The following is a 23144-nucleotide window of genomic DNA, read 5'->3' as shown; positions in this document are numbered from 1 at the left end:
GTGATAGGAAAATTAGTAAGACGAATTGTTCTAGGGCATAATATTATCTTTTATCTTGATAGAGATGTGGGAAATGTGAACATAGTCACCTGTCAAAACTCATCAAACAGTGCATTTAATATCTGGGCATTTCACTGTGTAATTTAGACTTCCATTTTTTAAAAAGGAGTCCTTAATATTTAGAGAAAAATTAATAAGTATTTACTGTTGAAATGAAAAAAAAAAAGATTGTGAGAAAAGGGGAAATTTAGACTCCACAGTTATACTGACAGCAGCAATTTTCCTGATACATTAGACTAATATTTAAAAATACATCTTTATGGGAAAAGGTTCTAGATGATGAAGCTTTTCCAAGGCCCAAATAACCAATTCCCAGATTAACATTTGCAAGAATACTGGCTCTTAAAATGACTTTAAGGGTTTACAGAACACACTATTTTCCTTCCTCTCATTATATATCGAGTTTTCCTTCATAATAGCTCTCATATAAGAAATGCTTTTCCAGTTTCCCCTGTCAGAGCCCTGATTGAGTCCTGGTTTCTAGGACTTCTACTTTGGTGCTCTGATCGATCTCCACATTATGTGGTTAGGAGGCCTCCAGAACGATTTTTCCTGATCCTGAACGAGGCACCTCAATCTATGTCATGCTCTGCAACAGAGCTTGTTCCAGCTCCTTCTTCCTTCTGCTTTCCAAGGCTATTCTCCACTGACAACCACTTTTGAGTCCTCAGACCCACCTGATGCTATGAACTACTTCTGACCTTTGCTTGTCTTTCTCTTTTTAAATACTTTTTTTTTTAGAGAAGTTACAGTTTTACAAAAAAATTATGCAGAAAATAGAGAGTTCCCATATGCCCCTCTATGATTAGCACCTTGCATTAGTGTGGTGCCTTTGTTACATTTGATGAAAGAACATTATTATAATTGTACTATTAATTTCAGTCCATAGTTTACATTACTGTGTTGTACAGTGCTACGTTTGTTTGTTCGTTTTAATTTTATTCTAGTAGCATATGAAACCTAAAATTACCCCTCTTAAGTACATTCAAATGTACAGTTTCATGGTGTCAATCATACAGTGTTGTGCTACCATCACCATCATCCACAACCAAAACCTTTCCATCACCTCAGACAGAAATTCTGCATCAATTCAGCATTAACTCCCCATCCCCTACCCCCACTCCAGCCTCTGGTAACCTGTTTCTGACTCAAAAATAGGAATGCTTTATGAATCTGTGTGTCATCCTTGTGCAAAGGCCATGCTAATCTTCTCTGTAGCATTCCAATTTTAATAAATATGCTGCCAAAAGGAGCACTTTACTTGTCATCTTGACCATGACTTGGAATTTCCTTCTGGCTGCACTGTCCTCGCTGCTGTGAACAAATATCTGACTTGGTCTGATATTTATCTCATTCCTGGGCACCTCCCTTCATGAACCCTGCTCTTTCTGGGTCTCAAGGTTGTCGGGAACCCATCACCAGTTATCTTGGCCAAGAGCCTGTCTACAGAACTCCAGCCCAATCATTTTCTCTTCCAATTGACAATCAGATTAATTTTTCTAAAACATCTTTAAGTCATATTACTTTTATATTCTAAATCTTCAATGGATTCCTATTAAACTACAAGACAAAGTCCTAATTTCTCAGCCTGGAAAGTAAAGCCCTCCACTAGCTGATTCCAGTTACCTTTCCAACCTCATTTTCTGCTCCTCTCAGCTGCAGAACTTCTGTTCCAGTTAGCAGGCCTATTTATGGTTTCCAGAACACAATTTGCTCATTCTGACTTGGAACTTTTCCTCATTCGGGTTTTCCTGCCTGGAATAGTATCTGGAATGCTCCTGACATACTAGCAGTTCTTCAGGCCAGCTCAAATCTCACAGGCTCATGCAGCCTGCCTTGATGCTTCTACCTTTGATACCTGTAGTTATTAAAGCTGTGACTCTATGTTGAGCACAAAGAGCAGTATTTTAGGCCTCAAGGTCAACCCTGCATTGCAGGAGCCATAGCTTATATAGCTCTGATTTTCCAGCTGGTAGCAACAAAGTGTAGAGGAAACAATATGGATTTTGTTGGACAGCTCAGCGACAGTTCAAATTCTGGTCCCAGTAAAACCTTGAGCAAGTTAAGCCTAAACTCTATAAGTCTCACAAAAGGGTGGGATTAAAATTCTTGTTCATTTTTATGAGAGCAAGCAAATGTGAATTACTTGAACTTGATTAGTTGCTAAGTAAATATCTGTCAAATGAATAATAGAGGATTGATAAATATTTTGTTGTTTGGTTGACTGAGGTGGACATCCTTCAGCAAACAGCTGCTCAGTACACAACAACATAACATGTTCCAAGATTCGGTTACAGTCGCTTCTGTGTTATGTTCTCAAGTCTTCTTAAAGTAAGGCCTCCTGTGACCTAAGTCTTCTCACAGCCCTCACTTAGAGGACACAAAGAAACAGTCCAAACATTACAAAGTACAGAACTTCATTCAAAAATGCTTTTGTAAAATATCCTTTGAGATCTACGTCAAGGAAGAACTTTATTCTGTCTCACAGCTGCATGATACTCCATCGTATGTATATACCACAGCTTTTTAAGCCACACATCCATTGAGGCACATTTGGGCTGTTTCCATCTCTTGGCATTCATGAGTAAAGCCATTATAAACATCTCTTGAAATGGCCTGAAATCACTATTCTGAATGGTTTACATTTACAAAAGCTGGTACTTCTGCCAACGTGGCTCACTTTCTGAGTGAATTGTGTCTGTTCAGACACAATTCAACTAAAAATCCATGTTTAAGTGCTTACTAGCCATGCACTGTGAGGCAAATTCCTAAGGATAAGAAAGGTCACTGAACTCATCATGCTCAGAATCACAGAACTTTAATGTAGCCATTCCTGCCCAGTACAAAGTCCTCACATTATGCATATTTTGATGATTCAATGATAAGAATTCAGGAAAAGAAAACCAGATCAGAAGGTACAGACTCTACCTCCAATCAGTAAGAATGGATCCAAGCCATTAGGGAAATGCGATTCAAAACCACAATGAGATATCATCTTATGCCCACTAGAATGGGTATTATAAAAAAGCAAAAAACAAAAAACAACAGAAAATGACAAGTGCAGGAGAGGATGTAGAGAAAGAGGCACACTTATTCACTGTTGGTGGGAATGTAGAATGGTCCAAACACTCTGGAAGTCAGTTTGGCAGTTCCTCAGGAAGCTAAGTATAGAATTGCCATATGATCCTGCAATCCCATTACTAGTTATATCTTCAGAGAAACTGAAGGCAAGGACACAAATGAACATTTGTATACCGATGTTTATAATGGCTTTACTCATGAATGCCAAGAGATGGAAACAGCCCAAATGTACCTCAATGGATGTGTGGCTTAAAAAGCTGTGGTATATACATACGATGGAGTATCATGCAGCTGTGAGACAGAATAAAGTCATGAAGCATGTAACAACGTGGATGAACCTTGAGGACATTATGCTGAGTGAGATTAGCCAGAAAGAAAAGGACAAATACTGTATGGTCTCACTAATATGAACAAACTTTAATGAGCAAATTTTGAGAGTTTAAAGTTGAGAACACAGGTTATCAGGAGATAGGAAGAAGGTAGAGACTGGGCATCTGATGCAGAAGGAGGACAGAATGTGCAACAGGGCTGATTATAAAGATTCAGAAATGGATAGCACAATAGTACCATAGCACAATAATATAAGTCCACTGAATGAAACTGAGTGTGAGTATAGCTGAGGGAAGTGGGCTGGGGGCATGTATGACACCAGAAAGAAAGAGAGGATAAAGACTGAGATGGTATAACTTAGGAATTCCTAGAGTGGTCAATGGTGGTGATTAAATATACGAATATAAGAATGCTTTTGCATGAGGGAGAACAAATGAATGTTAATATTGCAAGGTGTTAAAAATGGAATGGTATGGGGGGAATACTATCAATGAAGGCTAGGGTCTATAGTTAACAGCATCATTGTAAAATGCTTCACTGAATGTAACAAATGGAATATGCCAAAGCTAAATGTCAATAAGCCGGGAATATGAAGGAGGGGTATGGGATACTTTGTGGAAGAAAACCTCATATAAATTATGGTAGTGAAGGCATGGCTATGTGATTAGACTGGGAACTGATTTTTAACTTAGGTTGGATTATACGATGTGCAGCTAAAACTGTTTAAAAATGCAGATATAACCCGACAGAGAGGCTGCAGAGACTCTCATCAAGGCAGTTTATACATTGCATCAGCAGATGGGCCTTCTCCTTCCAGTTCTGACTTTGTTACTGAAGTTTTACAGTAAAATCTATCAGAAAGAAGAACTGACATCTTACAGTTTATTCACATCTAATTTTGATCTAATGAATTCTGTCATTAAAGCTGAACTTTCAAAAAAAATGAAAGTTCAGAGTGATATGAGTGGTGGAGAAAATGTGGAGAGAGAGAGATGTACCTATTCCCTATTGGTAGGGAAGCTGGGAGGTGCAGCTCCCCTGCAGGGCAGTGTGGTGGCTCCACAGGAGGCTAGGGGTGGGTTTGCCACGTGTTCTAGTTTGCTAGCTGCCAGAATGCAATGTACCAGAAGTTCAACAGCTTTTAAAAAGGAAAATTTAATAAGTTGCAAGTTAACAGTTTTTAGAAATGTACCAATTAAAGCAAGCCTATAGAAATGTCCTATCTAAGGCATCCAGGGACAGATACCTTGATTCAAGAAGGTCAGTGAAGTTTAGGGTTTCTCCTTCAAGCAGAAAGGCACATGGGGAACACGGTCAGGGTTTCTCTCTCAGCTGGAAGGGCACATGGCAAACATGGCATCATCTTCTAATTCCGCTCCAGCTCCATAGAAGGCATTTTCCTTCTTCATCTCCAAAAGTCACTGGCTGGTGGACTCTCTGCTTTGTGGTTCTGAGGCATTCTGTCGTCCTTCTCTGCTCTCTCTGAATCTCATGGCTTTCTCTCTTGTTGTTCTCTAGCTTTTCCCCAAGTGCTTCTCCTTTTAAAGGAGTCCAATAAAACCAATCAAGATCCACCTGGAATGGGTGGAGACACATCTCCATCCAATCAGGTTTAATACCCACACTGATTGAGTCATGTCTCCATGGAAATAAGCTAATTAAAGTTTCCAACATACACTACTGAATAGGGATTAGAAGAAATGGCTGTTTTTACATAATGGGATTAGGATTAAAACATGGCTTTTCTAAAATACATAAATCTTTTCAAACCAGCACACCATATGATTCTGAAACCCCATAGTTAGGTATATATTTGGAAGAACTGAGAGCAGGGACAGGAACGGACATTTGCACACTGGTGTTTATGGTAGCATGGTTCATGATGCACAATGGATGGTGGTGGCATAAGGGTACACTGACTAAGGAATGGAAGGGGAAGCTTTGGTATATACATACAACCAACTACTAAATGGATGCAGAAGGAATGAAGTTGTGAGGCAATGGAACTAGGTGAATGAACCCGAAAGACAGTATGCTGAATGAAGTGTCAGAAACAAAAAGACAAATATCATCTTGCCTCACTCAAATGGATTAACTATAATACACAAACTCAGAGAACTGAAGTCGAGAGCATGGGTTACCAAGTTGGGGCCTACTGTAAAGGTTCTTAGGTTGTAAACTCTCACAGAAGCCCCATCTATTCAGGAGTTGTAACTCATTTTTAAATTCCGAGATTCTGAGCTCTTGGTATATAACCTGGTCATTCCCTGGAACTTCAGGTGTTTGTGTGACACCTGAGACTCAGAGTTAGAGCACTGAAGCTATGAAAGTCAGCAGTACCCCATACAGCAACCATTAAAAAGGTTGAAAAAGTGAATAGACTTCGACTAGAGATATGAATGAAGGTGATCTGGAAAGACTTCAGGTAAACCAGAATACAGGGTAAAGGATGACATGGTCTATATTTTAAAACTTCAATTTCTGTGTTGGACCAAAGGAAGAGATATTTATTTGCTGCAACATTTATATTTTTGGTAGGACATTATCTAATTTAACTTGTATGGTAAGTTTATTTGAACACCCTTATTACATGGAATCTTGAATACGGAGTGAGATCTTTTTAGTTTGTACAGTTACTGTGATGCCCCAATATATCCCAGAGTAATTTGAGCAGAGAATAAAAAGTATTTGCAAAGTCCCCTTGGGGAACTGGGGAGAAAGGAGGAAATACTAAACTTCCCCATCTGGGGAATTCCTGATATCCTCGCAAGCAGTGGGGACCCCAATTCAATAGGCTGGGCCCTCAATCCTAGGATTCACCCCTATGAAACCTATTCCTACAAAAGAGAAGTTAAGCTTACTTATAATTATGCCTAAGAGTCACCCCCAGAGAACCTCTTTTATTGCTCAGATGTGGCCTCTCTCTCTAAGCCAACTTGGCGGGTGAACTCACTGCCCTCCCCATTATGTGGATCATGACTCCAACTGTAAATCTCCTTGGCAACATGGTACACAACTCCCATGGATGAACCAAGACCCAACATCACGGGACTGAGAAAGCCTTCTTGACCAAAAGGAGGAAGAGAGAAATGAGACAAAAACAAATTTCAGTGGCTGAGAGATTTTGAACAGAATCAAGAGATTACCCTGGAGGTGATTCTTACGCATAAGGCAGATATCTCTTTGTAGCTTATGGTGTATTGGAGTGGCTAGAGGGAAGTATCTGAAACTGTTGAACTGCATTCTAGTAGCCTTGATTCTTGAAGATGATTGCATAACTATATAACTTTTACAGTATGACTGTGTGATGGTGAAAGCCTTGTGGCTGACACTCTCTTTATCCAGGTATGAACAGAGGAGTCAAAAACTAAGGACAGGTCTGGGGGCCAAGATGGCGGCTTAGTAAGGTACGTGCGTCTTAGTTCCTCCTCCTCCAAAGCAACTACTAGGTGAACTGAAACAGTGCAGAAAAGCTCCCGGGGCTACGACAGGGAATGGACACACAGCGTACCCCAGTCTGGACTGGCTAGTCTGACTGCGAGACTCGGCTACGGTGAGATCCCCGAGCGGCGCGCGATTTCCCGAGCAGTGGCAGCTGCGGCGGCCGTAGCTACTCCCTCCCTCCTTCCTGGGCCAGCTGAGAGTCTTGGAGAGGCAAGTTTCCCAAGCCGAGGTGGCCGGCGCCCCTCTTTTGCGGGCGGCTTCGAGTCTCGGCTTCGAGTCCGCGGCGACGAGTCTCGGATCAGAGGGCTATCCAAGCCGCAGTGGCCCCCCCACCGCGGGCGGCTTCCTGGTCCAGTGGGGAATTCCCCGGGCCCGCTGCAGCCGGCGACCAGCCACAGGGTCCCCACAAGTCATGGCGGCTGACTCCCCCACCACATGCGGCCCCTGAACCAACGGAGAGAATTGGATCAGAAATCCCCAGGCTGCGGAGATCGGTGACCGGGGGGATCCATTCCAAACACGTCAGACAAACGTGTGCCACAAGCGCCACCTACTGGGCAGGAGAAGAAAAACAGAACCCAGAGATTTCACAGAAAAATCTTACAACCTTGTTGGGTCCGACACCCAGGGAAATCTGACTAAATGCCCAGACGCCAGCAGCAGAAGATAACGGTCCACGCTCAGAAGATTGAGAATATGGCCCAGTCAAAGGAACAAACCAATAGTTCAAATGAGATACAAGAGCTGAGACAAGTAATGCTGAATATACGAACAGAAATGGAAAACCTCTTCAAAAATGAAATCGATAAATTGAGGGAGGACATGAAGAGGACATGGGCTGAACAAAAAGAAGAAATAGAAAATCTGAAAAAACAAATCACAGAACTTATGGAAGTGAAGAATAAAGTAGAAAAGATGGAAAAAACAATAGATACCTACAATGATAGATTTAAAGAGACAGAAGATAGAATTAGTGATTTGGAGGATGGAACATCTGAATTCCAAAAAGAAACAGAAACTATCCAGAAAAGAATGGAAAAATTTGAACAGGGTATCAGGGAACTCAAGGACAATATGAACTGCACAAATATACGTGTTGTGGGTGTCCCAGAAGGAGAAGAGAAGGGAAAAGAAGGAGAAAAACTAATGGAAGAAATTATCACTGAAAATTTCCCAACTCTTATGAAAGACCTAAAATTACACATCCAAGAAGTGCAGCGCACCCCAAAGAGAATAGACCCAAATAGGCGTTCTCCAAGACACTTACTAGTTAGAATGTCAGAGGTCAAAGAGAAAGAGAGGATCTTGAAAGCAGCAAGAGAAAAACAATCCATCACATACAAGGGAAACCCAATAAGACTATGTGTAGATTTCTCAGCAGAAACCATGGAAGCTAGAAGATAGTGGGATGATATATTTAAATTACTAAAAGAGAAAAACTGCCAACCAAGATTCCTATATCCAGCAAGATTATCCTTCAAAAATGAGGGAGAAATTAAAATATTCTCAGACAAAAAGTCACTGAGAGAATTTGTGACCAAGAGACCAGCTCTGCAAGAAATACTAAAGGGAGCACTAGAGTCAGATACAAAAAGACAGAAGAGAGAGGTATGGAGAAGAGTGTAGAAAGAAGGAAAAACAGATATGATATATATAATACAAAAGGCAAAATGTTAGAGGAAAATATTATCCAAACAGTAATAACACTAAATGTCAATGGACTGAATTCCCCAATCAAAAGACATAGATTGGCAGAATGGATTAAAAAACAGGATCCTCCTATATGCTGTCTACAGGAAACACATCTTAGACCCAAAGATAAACATAGGTTGAAAGTGAAAGGTTGGGAAAAGATATTTCATGCAAATAACAACCAGAAAAGAGCAGGAGTGGCTATACTAATATCCAACAAATTAGACTTCAAAGGTAAAACAGTTAAAAGAGACAAAGAAGGACACTATATACTAATAAAAGGAACAATTAAACAAGAAGACATAACAATCATAAATATTTACGCACCGAACCAGAATGTTCCAAAATACGTGAGGAATATACTGCAAGCACTGAAAAGGGAAATAGACTCATATACCATAATAGTTGGAGACTTCAATTCACCACTGTCAGCAATGGACAGAACATCTAGACAGAGGATCAATAAAGAAATAGAGAATCTGAATATTACTATAAATGAGCTAGACTTAACAGACATTTATAGGACATTACATCCCACAACAGCAGGATACACCTTTTTCTCAAGTGCTCATGGATCATTCTCAAAGATAGACCATATGCTGGGTCACAAAGCAAGACTTAACAAATTTAAAAAGATTGAAATCATACACAACACTTTCTCGGATCATAAAGGAATGAAGTTGGAAATCAATACTAGGCGGAGTGCCAGAAAATTCACAAATACGTGGAGGCTCAACAACACACTCCTAAACAACGAGTGGGTCAAAGAAGAAATTGCGAGAGAAATTAGGAAATACCTCGAGGCGAATGAAAATGAAAACACAACATATCAAAACTTATGGGACGCAGCAAAGGCAGTGCTAAGAGGGAAATTTATTGCCCTAAATGCCTATATCAGAAAAGAAGAAAAGGCAAAAATGCAGGAATTAACTATCCATTTGGAAGAACTGGAGAAAGAACAGCAAACTAATCCCAAAGCAAGCAAAAGGAAAGAAATAACAAAGATTAGAGTCGAAATAAATGAAATTGAAAACATGAAAACAATAGAGAAAATCAATAAGGCCAGAAGTTGGTTCTATGAGAAAATCAATAAGATTGATGGGCCCTTAGCAAGACTGACAAAAAGAAGAAGAGAGAGGATGCAAATAAATAAGATCAGAAATGGAAGAGGAGACATAACTACTGACCTCACAGAAATAAAAGAGGTAATAACAGGATACTATGAACAACTTTACGCTAATAAATACAACAATTTAGAGGAAATGGATGGGTTCCTGGAAAGACATGAACAACCAACTTTGACTCAAGAAGACACAGATGACCTCAACAAACCAATCACAAGTAAAGAAATTGAATCAGTCATTCAAAAGCTTCCTAAAAAGAAAAGTCCAGGACCAGACGGCTTCACATCTGAATTCTATCAAACATTCCAGAAAGAATTAGCACCAACTCTCCTCAAACTCTTCAAAAAAATCGAAGCGGAGGGAAAACTACCTAATGCATTCTATGAAGCCAACATCACCCTCATACCAAAACCAGGCAAAGATATTACAAAAAAAGAAAACTACAGACCAATCTCTCTAATGAATATAGATGCAAAAATCCTCAATAAAATTCTAGCAAATCGTTATCCAACAACACATTAAAAGAATTATACATCATGACCAAGTAGGATTCATCCCAGGTATGCAAGGATGGTTCAACATAAGAAAATCAATTAATGTAATACACCATACCAACAAATCAAAGCAGAAAAATCACATGATCATCTCAATTGATGCAGAGAAGGCATTTGACAAGATTCAACATCCTTTCCTGTTGAAAACACTTCAAAGGATAGGAATACAAGGGAACTTCCTTAAAATGATAGAGGGAATATATGAAAAACCCACAGCTACTATCATCCTCAATGGGGAAAAATTGAAAACTTTCCCCCTAAGATCAGGAACAAGACAAGGATGTCCACTATCACCACTATTATTCAACATTGTGTTGGAGGTTCTAGCCAGAGCAATTAGACAAGAAAAAGAAATACAAGGCATCAAAATTGGAAAGGAAGAAGTAAAACTCTCACTGTTTGCAGACGATACGATACTATATGTCGAAAACCCAGAAAAATCCACAACAAAACTACTAGAGCTAATAAATGAGTACAGCAAAGTAGCAGGTTACAAGATCAACATTCAAAAATCTGTAGCTTTTCTATACACTAGTAATGAACAAGCTGAGGGGGAAATCAAGAAACGAATCCCATTTACAATCGCAACTAAAAGAATAAAATACCTAGGAATAAATTTAACTAAAGAGACAAAAAACCTATATAAAGAAAACTACAAAAAACTGCTAAAAGAAATCACAGAAGACCTAAATAGATGGAAGGGCATACCGTGTTCATGGATTGGAAGACTAAATATAATTAAGATGTCAATCCTACCTAAACTGATCTACAGATTCAATGCAATACCAATCAAAATCCCAACAACTTATTTTTCAGAAATAGAAAAACCAATAAGCAAATTTATCTGGGAAGGGCAGATTGCCCCAAATTGCTAAAAACATCTTGAGGAAAAAAAACGAAGCTGGAGGTCTCGTGATGTCGGACTTTAAGGTATATTATGAAGCCACAGTGGTCAAAACAGCATGGTATTGGCATAAAGATAGATATATTGACCAATGGAATCGAATAGAGTGCTCAGATATAGACCCTCTCATCAATGGACATTTGATCTTTGATAAGGCAGTCAAGCCAACTCACCTGGGACAGAACAGTCTCTTCAATAAATGGTGCCTAGAGAACTGGATATCCATATGCAAAAGAATGAAAGAAGACCCGCATCTCACACCTTACACAAAAGTTAACTCAAAATGGATCAAAGATCTAAACATTAGGTCTAAGACCATAAAACAGTTAGAGGAAAATGTAGGGAAATATCTTATGAATCTTACAACTGGAGGTGGTTTTATGGAACTTAAACCTAAAGCAAGAGCACTGAAGAAAGAAATAAATAAATGGGAGCTCCTCAAAATTAAACACTTTTGTGCATCAAAGAACTTCATCAAGAAAGTAGAAAGACAGCCTACACAATGGGAGATAATATTTGGAAATGACATATCAGATAAAGGTCTAGTATCCAGAATATATAATGAGATTGTTCAACTCAACAACAAAAAGACAGCCAACCCAATTACAAAATGGGAAAAAGACTTGAACAGACACCTACCAGAAGAGGAAATACGGATGGCCAAGAGGCACATGAAGAGATGCTCAATGTCCCTGGCCATTAGAGAAATGCAAATCAAAACCACAATGAGATATCATCTCACACCCACCAGAATGGCCATTATCAACAAAACAGAAAATGACAAGTGCTGGAGAGGATGCGGAGAAAGAGGCACACTTATCCACTGTTTGTGGGAATGTCAAATGGTGCAACCACTGTGGAAGGCAGTTTGGTGGTTCCTCAAAAAGCTGAATATAGAATTGCCATACGACCCAGCAATACCATTGCTAGGTATCTACTCAAAGGACTTAAGGGCAAAGACACAAACGGACATTTGCACACCAATGTTTATAGCGGCATTATTTGCAGTTGCAAAGAGATGGAAAAAGCCAAAATGTCCATCAACAGAAGAATGGCTGAATAAACTGTGGTATATATATACGATGGAATATTATGCAGCTTTAAGACAAGATAAACTTATGAAGCATGTAATAACATGGATGGACCTAGAGAATATTATGTTGAGTGAGTCCAGCCAAAAACTAAAGGACAAATACTGTATGGTCCCACTGATGCGAACGGACATTCGAGAATAAACTTGAAATATGTCATTGGTAACAGAATCCAGCAGGAGTTAGAAACAGGGTAAGATAATGGGTAATTGGAGCGGAAGGGATACAGACTGTGCAACAGGACTAGATACAAAAACTCAAAAATGGACAGCACAATAATACCTAATTGTAAAGTAATCATGTAAAAACACTGAATGAAGCTGCATCTGAGCTATAGGGTTTTTTTTGTTTGTTTGTTTTTTACTATTATTACTACTTTTATTTCTTTTCTCTATATTAACATTTTATATCTTTTTCTGTTGTGTTGCTAGTTCCTCTAAACCGATGCAAATGTACTAAGAAACGATGATCATGCATCTATGTGATGATGTTAAGAATTACTGAGTGCATATGTAGAACCGTATGATTTCTAAATGTTGTGTTAATTCCTTTTTTTTTTATTTCTTTCCGTCAATAAAAAAAAAATCAAAAAAAAAATCTGTAGCATTTCTATATGCTAGCAATGAACAAGCGGAGGGGGAAATCAAGAAACGAATCCCATTTACAATTGCAGCTAAAAGAATAAAATACCTAGGAATAAATTTAACTAAAGAGACAAAAAACCTATATAAAGAAAACTACAAAAAAACTGCTAAAAGAAATCACAGAAGACCTAAATAGATGGAAGGGCATACTGTGCTCATGGATTGGAAGACTAAATATAGTTAAGATGTCAATCCTACCTAAATTGATTTACAGATTCAATGCAATACCAATCAAAATCCCAACAACTTACTTTTCAGAAATAGAAAAACCAATAAGCAAATTTATCTGGAAGGGCAGGGTGCCCCGATTTACTAAAAACATCTTGAGAAAAAAAAACGAAGCTGGAGGTCTTGCACTGCCTGACTTTAAGGCATATTATGAAGCCACAGTGGTCAAAACAGCATGGTATTGGCATAAAGATAGGTATATCGACCAATGGAATCGAATAGAGTGCTCAGATATAGACCCTCTCATCAATGGACATTTGATCTTTGATAAGGCAGTCAAGTCAACTCACCTGGGACAGAACAGTCTCTTCAATAAATGGTGCCCAGAGAACTGGATATCCATATGCAAAAGAATGAAAGAAGACCCGCATCTCACACCCTACACAAAAGTTAACTCAAAATGGATCAAAGATCTAAACATTAGGTCTAAGACCATAAAACAGTTAGAGGAAAATGTAGGGAGATATCTTATGAATCTTACAATTGGAGGCAGTTTTATGGACCTTAAACCTAAAGCAAGAGCACTGAAGAAGGAAATAAATAAATGGGAACTCCTCAAAATTAAACACTTTTGTGCATCAAAGAACTTCATCAAGAAAGTAGAAAGACAGCCTACACAATGGGAATCAATATTTGGAAACGACATATCAGATAAAGGTCTAGTATCCAGAATTTATAATGAGATTGTTCAACTCAACAACAAAAAGACAGCCAACCCAATTACAAAATGGGAAAAAGACTTGAATAGACACCTCTCAGAGGAGGAAATACAAATGGCCAAAAGGCACATGAAGAGATGCTCAATGTCCCTGGCCATTAGAGAAATGCAAATCAAAACCACAATGAGATATCATTCACACCCACCAGAATGGCCATTATCAACAAAACAGAAAATGACAAGTGCTGGAGAGGATGCGGAGAAAGAGGCACACTTATCCACTGTTGGTGGGAATGTCAAATGGTGCAACCACTGTGGAAGGCAGTTTGGCGGTTCCTCAAAAAGCTGAATATAGAATTGCCATACGACCCAGCAATACCATTGCTGGGAATCTACTCAAAGGAATTAAGGGCAAAAACTCAAACGGACATTTGCACACCAATGTTTATAGCAGCATTATTTACAATTGCAAAGAGATGGAAACAGCAAAAATGTCCATCAACAGACGAGTGGCTAAACAAACTGTGGTATATACATACGATGGAATATTATGCAGCTTTAAGGCAGGATAAACTTATGAAGCATGTAATAACATGGATGGACCTAGAGAACATTATGCTGAGTGAGTCTAGCCAAAAACTAAAAGACAAATACTGTATGGTCCCAATGATGTGAATCGACACTCGAGAATAAACTTGGAATATGTCATTGGTAACAGAGTTTAGCAGGGGTTAGAAACAGGGTAAGATAATGGGTAACTGGAGCTGATGGGATACAGACTGTGCAATAGGACTAGATACAAAAACTCAAAAATGGACAGCACAATAATACCTAATTGTAAAGTAATCATGTTAAAACACTGAATGAAGCTGCATCCGAGCTATAGGTTTTTGTTTTGTTTTGTTTTGTTTTGTTCTTACTGTTATTACTTTTATTTTTTTTCTCTATATTAACATTCTATATCTTTTTCGGTTGTATTGCTAGTTCTTCTAAACCAATGCAAATGTACTAAGAAACGATGATCATGCATCTATGTGATGATGTTAAGAATTACTGAGTGCATATGTAGAATGGTATGATTTCTAAAAAAAAAAAAAAATGGACAGCACAATACTACCTAATTTTAATGTAATTATGTTAAAACACTGAATGAAGCTGCATCTGAGCTATAGTTTTTTTTTGTTTTTTTCTCACATATTTTTGTATTTTTTATTTTTATTTTTTCTCTATATTATCATTTTATTTCTTTTTCTGTTGTCTTGCTATTTCTTTTTCTAAATCGATGCATATGTACTAAGAAATGATGATCATACATCTATGTAATGATATTAAGAATTACTGATTGCATATGTAGAATGGAATGATTTCTAAATGTTGTGTTAGTTAATTTTTTTCAATTAATAAAAAAATGTAAAAAAAAAAACTAAGGACAGGAAATAAATAAATAATAGGGGAGAGAGGCTAAAAAAAAAACTGCGTAGATTGTAATTCTAGTGGTCAATGAGAAGGAGAGGTAAAGGGTAGAATGTATGGGTTTTTCCTTTTGTCTTTTTCTTTTTCTGGAGCAATGCAAATGTTCTAAAAGTGATGAATACACAACTATGTGATGATATTGTGAGCCATTAAATGAATACTTTGGATGCACTGTATGGTGCATGAGGATATCTCAATAAAAATAATTTAAAAAATATATAAATAAATTGGGATGAGACAAAGTAGAAACAATGGATTTGGCAAACTTTTAAAAGAAGTTTTGCTATAAAATGAGGTTAAGAAAATGGGGTAGAAGGAAGTAATATCTTCAGTAGTTTTCTTGAAAACATTATTAAAACATAGTGTTCAAATTATGGCATGTAAACTGTTTGCAATGGGTTTAATTGATTCTAGTACATTTGGTCTTTTTATTTTCTTGGTCCAATTCATTTACAGAAGGCCAATAAAAGATAAAGAAAATTTCAGCAGTGAAATTAGTAATCTAGACAGGAAGTTGCTGCTAATACCTGTTATTCTAAATATGTAATCTTAGAATGTACCTTTTTTATGCCTGAGTGTGTATATGTGGTTTACTATATAAAAGTACAATGTTTTTATCATTATATATTAAATAAAATATATATATTTTTTGTTTTATAAAAAAATTCAATCCTGTCAGCAGTAAGTATACTAGAGATACATGATTTTGTTGATTAGAACGTTAGAACGAAAGTGCATATGAAAGAAGGTAGGAGATGTTATGTCCAGTAGAGCAGTTTTAAATGAGATAATTTAAAAGGTTACATCAAATTCAGATAAGACTATGTTGAATTTCTTGCTCATGCATCACTTTTAAAGTGGGAGCAACCTTTCCTATATTTAGAATACAAAACCTTGGCCTTAGTGGACTGGCCTACGAAGTAAACTAACTAGTCAGTATTCAAAATAAGTATCACTGACATCTTTTATGTATGTGAGTGTTTGTTCTCACCAGGGTTACAAGTTTTAAAGCTCATCCTAATCCATACTCTTTTTATTTCTTTGATGAATTTTTTTCAGAAAATATTTATGGAGCATTAACTATATGTGCAGCCTGCACTAGGGGTTATGGATACAATGGTAGAAGGGACGCAAGACCTGCCCCTGAGGAGTGTCTCCATCTCTGAGCCTAAGCATCAGGCAAAAAGTGTTCATAAATATTAATTGATTGGAATTATGCTGAAAATATATTGAAAACCTAGTTAAGGTTGCCAGATCTAGTAAGTAAAAATACAGTATGTTCTATGCAATATTTGGAACAGACTTATAGTAGAAGCAGATTTGTTCTTTATTTGAAATTCAAATTTAAGTGGACATCCTGTATTTTATCTGGAATTCCCCTGGGGGTTTGTATCTCAGAAAAGAATTCCTAACCTTGCAATAACTACATGCAAAGGCCATTTAAACACTGAAAAGTTTATTTCTGGGCCCCAGTATTTTTTATTCTCCATTTATAAAATTCTGTCTTCAGGAATTGCTTTTCAAACGAGTGTCCCTCTTCTTTGGTGTCAGAGAGGAAAGGATGTTTTGAAAGTCTTGGCGCCAACTGTTAGCTGCTAATAGCAATAACATTATGGGAGAGCAATAAAAAGCCATTTCAAGAGTTCGCAGTTTCAGAAGCAGTTCTGAAATCGCAAACATAAATTTTTCAAAGTTTAGGTGTTTTTTTCCTTCAAGGACAAATACTCTATATTAAGAACATACAACTTTCACACATTACCTTGAAATTAGTGGTGAACAGTTCCATTGGCTAGGAAGTGGCAGAGATGTGATACAGAATCTTTGGTGGGTGGGTGGAGCATGAGGACTATATAAGGATACTGGGAAGAAGAGAAGGTGATTTCAGAATCGAGAAAGATCAGATTCAGACATTCCTAAACAGCGCGGCCTCCTTCTTCCATCAACCAATGAGTGAAATGGCCTTTATGGAAAAACTGCCATTCTCCTCCTGGCTGGCACAACTCACATATTCCAATGTGGAAAAAAGGATGAAGTTCTATAGACAGCAGCCTGCATTAGCAACTTTTCTGAAATGCTTTGAGAAAAAAAATTTATCTTATGTGTACATTTTCAGGTCAATCATACATATATATATATTTTTTTTAATCCTAATACAGCTAACTTTGTAATTAAAAAAAAAGTTTTCCATCCCGATTTCCAGGCTTCCAAAATTATTTCTTATTTTCCAGAACAGGAAAGGAGGTGCATGATTCACTTTACTGGGCTAAAGGACATCTGGGCTCTGGAAGAATGAGGTATAGAGCCTCCTCTGCACTCTCTCCTGTCATTACACCAGAGGCCAATACACTGGCGGTTCTAACAAATTTCTACCCTCTTCTAAGATGGTCGGGGGAAGGTGCAGGAACAGAATATTTCATACCCTACTGAGAATGGAATTTGGGAATGGGTAACCCTATTTACATGCCTCCATTCCCATTCAGGGAGAGGCTAAGAACTGATCTCCCATAAATTTCCTTGTTTGCAGTTCCTGGCATGCAGTTCCTGGCACATGGCTGGAAAATTGATCTTTCTTTTTTAATGTAAATCTGTAGCTGCTACCTGAATATCTCCCAGAAAGCAAAAGGAAGAAAAATGCATTTGTGAAATTTTTCTAAAAAAACCTAAAATGTGAGTTGGCATTTCTTTTCCTACAGAAAGTCAGAGAAGGCTGGTACATCAACACGGGCAAAAACAGCAACAGCGACAAAAAAAAACCCAAAAAAATATAGTCCTCAGATTTCCTTATACTACAGTGACAAAAGTAGAGCCTAACCAGTTAAAGCCAAACATACACTAACAAAAAGACTTGATAAATTCTCATAACAGTGAGTGCAGCTTTTAAACCTTCTGTTGAACTGGGGACGCAGCTTGAGTTTACCCAGTATTTGCCTGGGGTTTTCAGACATGTCAGGTGAACTCATGGGGCCAACCAGAAGGGCTCTTGCCCTAAGCACAGGAAGCTTGACTTAGGAGAAAAGCTTCAGTCCTGGGGTGTGTGTGTATATCTGAGTGTAGCCTAGGGACTGGGGTTTGTCTCCTGATCCTGCACCCTGGGGTTTGTTTCCTGATCCTGCATCCACTGCCTTGCATTTGAGGGACAGAAAAACAATTAGAAACAGATCAAAGAACTGCTTCACTAAAGAGCTCAATGAGGCACCTGGGCCTAACAGAGTGAGGGAGGAGCATGGGTTCGTGCATCAGGCTACCTGGGCTCAAGGCCTGGCTTGACCACATCCCACCTGTGTGACCTGAGCTAAGCGAATCACAGTAACCTGTCTCCCCATATGTAACATGGGCACCATAGTGGCACCTACCTCACAGCCTTGTTATAAAGACTAGGTAAGGAAAATGTGGTGTATTTACACAATGGAATACTATACAACAATGAGCATCAACAAGCCATAATGACATGGAATAATAAAGGTGGATATTATAAACACAATGTTGAAAGAAGCCAGACACAAAAGAGTATATACTGCATGCTTCCCTTTATCAAAAGTTCAAAAACAGGCAAAGTAAATAATGCACAGTGTTGAAAGACAAGACAGACATCCTGAGATTTCTGATGGTATATCTGAGCACAAAATGGAACAGACCTGCCAGACAGCATGTGAGCCATTTCCCAAGGACCTGCGCAAAGGTTTTGTAGGCTGGGGCAAGCACCTGAGCCACATGGCTTGCCTTGGCAATTACAACTGGAATGACAACATGGTTTATGTTTAATCAAGTACCCGAAGCTGCATTCACACAGGCAGAGATCCTGTAACAACTATTCAGCTAGGCAAACTAAAACTTGAGCTGCTGAGGGGAAAGGCTATTTCTTTTTTTTAAAAGAAAAACCAAACAGAATTAACCCAATCAGCTGACGTCATTCTTCTTTGATCATGCATTAAAATCATTGTGCAACTCTTACTTTGCTGCATTTTGTAGACAGCATGTACTGATACAGTTTGGCTGCAAATTGATTGAAAAAGTCTCAGCACAACAACTGAGGGAAGGAAGGGGGAACCATTGCGTATGCTCAATGGACTACTGAGCAGCTGCAGGAAGGAATGAAGTTGTGAGGCATGCAACTAGATGAATAAATCTTAAGGACAGTATGTTGAATGAATGTCAGAAACAAAAAGACAAATATTAACATGCCTCACTCATATAGACTAACTATAATATCTGAACTTGGAGAACTGAAGTCAAGAGCTTGGGTTATTAGGTTGGGGCCTATTGCAAAGGGTCCTAGATTGTAAGCTCTTACATCAGTTATTCAGGAGTTGTAACTGTCATTTCTAAATTCTGAGATACTGAGTTATTTGTATCATTCCCTGAAACTTCGGGTGTGAATGTGACACTTGAGATTCAGAGTTAGAGCGCTGAAGCTATTAAAGTCCGAATTACCCCATACAGTAATTGTTAAAAAAAAGTTGAAAAAGTGATCAGATTTTGACTAGGAATATGAATGAACTGATCTGAATAGGACTAAGGTAAACCAGAATATAGGGTAAAGGATGATATTGTCCACATTTTAAAACTTCAACTTCCGTGAGACCAAAGGCAGATATGTTTATTTGGTGCAAAATTTATATTTTGGGTGGCACATTATCTAATTTAACTTGTATGGTAAGTTTATTTGAACACCCTTATTACATGGAATCTTGAATAGGGAGTGAGATCTTTTTGGTTTGTACAGATTAGTGTGATGCCCCAGTATATCCCAGAGTAATCTGAGCAGAGAATAAAAAAGTATTTGCAAAGTCCCCTGGGAGAACTGGGGAGAAAGGAGAATATATTAAATTTCCCCATCTGGGGAATACCTGATATTCTCACATACAGTGGGGACACCAGTTCAATAGGCCAAGCCCTTGATCTTGGGACTCGCCCCTATGAAACTTATTCCTGCAAAGGAGGAGCTAAGCCTACTTATAATTATGCCTGAGAGTCATCCCCAGAAAACCTCTTTCATTGCTCAGATGTGGCCTCTCTCTCTCTCTAAGCCAACTCAGCAGGTGAACTCACTGCCCTCCCCGCTATGTGGAACATGACTCCCAGGGGTGTAAATGTCCTGGCAATGTGGGACCTGATTTCCAGGATGAGCCGGGACCCAGCATCAGGGAATTGACCAAAAGGGGAAAGAGAGATATGAGACAAAAACAAGTTTCAATGGCTGAGAGATTCCAAACAGAATCCAGAGATCATCCTGGAGGTTATTCTTATGCATTATACAGATATTCCTTTTTAGTTTATGTGTATTTAGAGTGGCTAGAGGGAAGTACCTGAAACTGTTGAACTGTGTTCCAGTAGCCTCAATTTTTTAAGATGATTGTATATCTATATAGCTTTTAAAATATGACTGTGTGATTATAAAAACCTTGTGTCTGATGCTCCTTTTATCCAGGGTATGGACAGATGAGTAAAATAATGATAATAAATAAATAATGAGGGGATAAAGGGTAAAAAATTAGGTAGATTGAAATACTAGTGGTCAATGAAAGGGAGGGGTGAGGATACAGTGTGTATGAGTTTTTTCTTTTTTCTTTTTATAGTTTCTGGAGTGATGCAAATGTTCTAAAAATCATCATGGTGGTGAATATACAACTATGTGATGATATTGTGAGCTACTGATTATATACTATGTATGGACTATATGTGTGTGAATATTTCTCAATAAAAATATTTTAAAAAAAGTTTTGTAATAAAAATGTAGCCACTATAATAAATTATTCTTTCCTTCTTGGAATACAGCTATTCCCACTTCCGTGATTCCACATAGTCCTACTTGACATACCTATTTAATAGTCCTCATAGGCTTCTTTGAATATAACATATTCAAACTCAGTTAATCACATCTTGTTTCTTTATTAAAATATTTTTTCTCTCCAGTGTTCCTCGACTTAGTAATTACTGTCATGCTCTCCCTGCTGTCTTGTAATTTTTACTTAGAGGCAACGGCCCAGCCCGAGACCATATTTCCTAGCGTCCCCTCAACCACCACCAGTCTTGATTTCAGCTGTGTCCATGTGACAATCTTGCCAAAAGAATGTGAATGGGAATTAGGTATGTTTCTTACAGGCTAGGACTTTAAAGAGGAGAGGAAGGCTTCTCCTTTCTCTCTTCCCATATGCAAGCATGATACCCTGAGCCTATAAGGAACAGCAAAACAAGAGATAGAAGGACTGGGAGTCCCTGAATCACCACGAAGAAGAGAGCCACCTGCTGATCCAAAATACCAACTTTGGACTGTTATATGAGCAACAAATAAACAGATACTGGAAAGAAAGAAAAGAAAGAAAGAAAGAAAGAAGGGAGGGAGGGGGGAAAGAAGGAAGGAAGGAAGGAAGGAAGGGAGGGAGGGAGGGAGGGAGGGAGGGAAGGAGGGAGGGAGGGAAGGAGGGAGGGAGGGAGGAAGGGAGGGAGGGAGGGAGGGAGGAAGGAAGGAAGGAAGGAAGGAAGGAAGGAAGGAAGGAAGGAAGGAAGGAAGGAAAAGGTCGGGCAAGCTACCTACCCATTCTCTACTTCTTTTTTAGTATTTAGTATATGCGCCATATCTCTATCTGAATAAGGGGAAGAGGCTTGAAATAGAGTGAGCCTGATTTTCTAACCATGTCAGAGAACTCATGGATCCACACAGAAGTCTAAAGATCTCTGATGACAATCACGCAGGGTCATCATGCACACCAATGCAAATCCACATCAGAGAGCTCTGTTTGGTTCTGGCAGATGATGGAAACTGGGTGAACATAAGACACATTCCCTCAGGCATACACAAGGCCCACACAGATGAACAAATGCTCGAGAAAGACTTGTGGATTTACATGATTCTGGGCCTCGTTAGCATGTGAGACGCCATGTAATTTGAATACTGAAAACTATCCTCAGAATCTATATTGAGAGCACAAACTGTATCTCCTGGCTTCAAACCCTTGCCCTCCATCCTTCTTCCCCAGCATCCGTGGAGAAGAGAGGCTTACAGATGCCTCACCTGGACCTGGCAGTTTTCCTGCATGCTCTTTCTTTCTCTTACTACGCCTAGTGCCCTCCAATCATCTATGGAGAGGATGAAAACAGGGAAGCTTTGCAGCCAATATTTAGTGATATTTTCTTTCTCTTCCAAATGTATGCTTTTTTATGCCAAGCTTTATAATTTTTTTCTAATACAAATATTCTGTGTGCTTGTCACACACAGGCTTTCCATTTGAAGGAGTTGGTCTAAAAGTTACAACTCAAGAAAGGAGAATTTTCATTGAGTTAATGTGAAAATCCTCACTTGTAAACATTTCTAAAGATACTTTGAATGTGTGTTATTAAATCTGCCAAAAAGCAGGGGTCTTCTTGATTCAACTGGAAAACTCAGCCTCAAGGCTGTGCTGACCAAATTCTTGGGTATCTACTTCACAAGCTGTCACTCTGTTGATTCGTGCCAACAAGACTGGGGAGAGGAATAAAGTGTCAATGGCTGAGAGATTCCAGAGTCGAGAGGTTATCCTGGAGGTTATTCTTACGCTTTAAGTAGATATCACCTTGTTATTCAAGACATAATGGAGAGGCTGGAAGGAACTGCCTGAAAATGTAGAGCTGTGTTCCAGTAGCCATGTTTCTTGAAGATGATTGAATAATGATATAGCTTTCACAATGTGACTGTGTGATTGTGAAAACCTTGTGTCTGATGCTCCTTTTATTTACCTTGTCAACAGATGAGTAGAACATATGGAATAAAAATAAATAATGGGGGAACAAATGTTAAAATAAATTTAGTAGATTGAAATGCTAGTGATCAATGAAGGGAGGGGTAAGGGGTATGATATGTATGAATTTTTTTCTGTTTTCTTCT

General features: G+C 38.5%; 1 protein-coding gene and 1 non-coding gene across 3 annotated transcripts in view; both read right to left on the bottom strand.

Moving 5' to 3' along the window:
• Window positions 1–23144, bottom strand: part of PAPSS2 (3'-phosphoadenosine 5'-phosphosulfate synthase 2) — a 126866-nt gene that overhangs the window by 79178 nt on the left and 24544 nt on the right. The gene's annotated exons all lie outside the window — the stretch shown is intronic.
• On the bottom strand, window positions 1210–1316 carry LOC143654634 (U6 spliceosomal RNA). Its single transcript, XR_013161840.1, has one exon. It is a non-coding gene; the product is annotated as a U6 spliceosomal RNA (small nuclear RNA).

This window comes from Tamandua tetradactyla, chromosome 13 (genome assembly GCF_023851605.1).
Source record: "Tamandua tetradactyla isolate mTamTet1 chromosome 13, mTamTet1.pri, whole genome shotgun sequence".
Lineage (NCBI taxonomy): Eukaryota > Metazoa > Chordata > Mammalia > Pilosa > Myrmecophagidae > Tamandua > Tamandua tetradactyla.
Note: the sequence above shows the minus strand (reverse complement) of the source record. Positions and strands in the feature narration are given on the sequence as shown.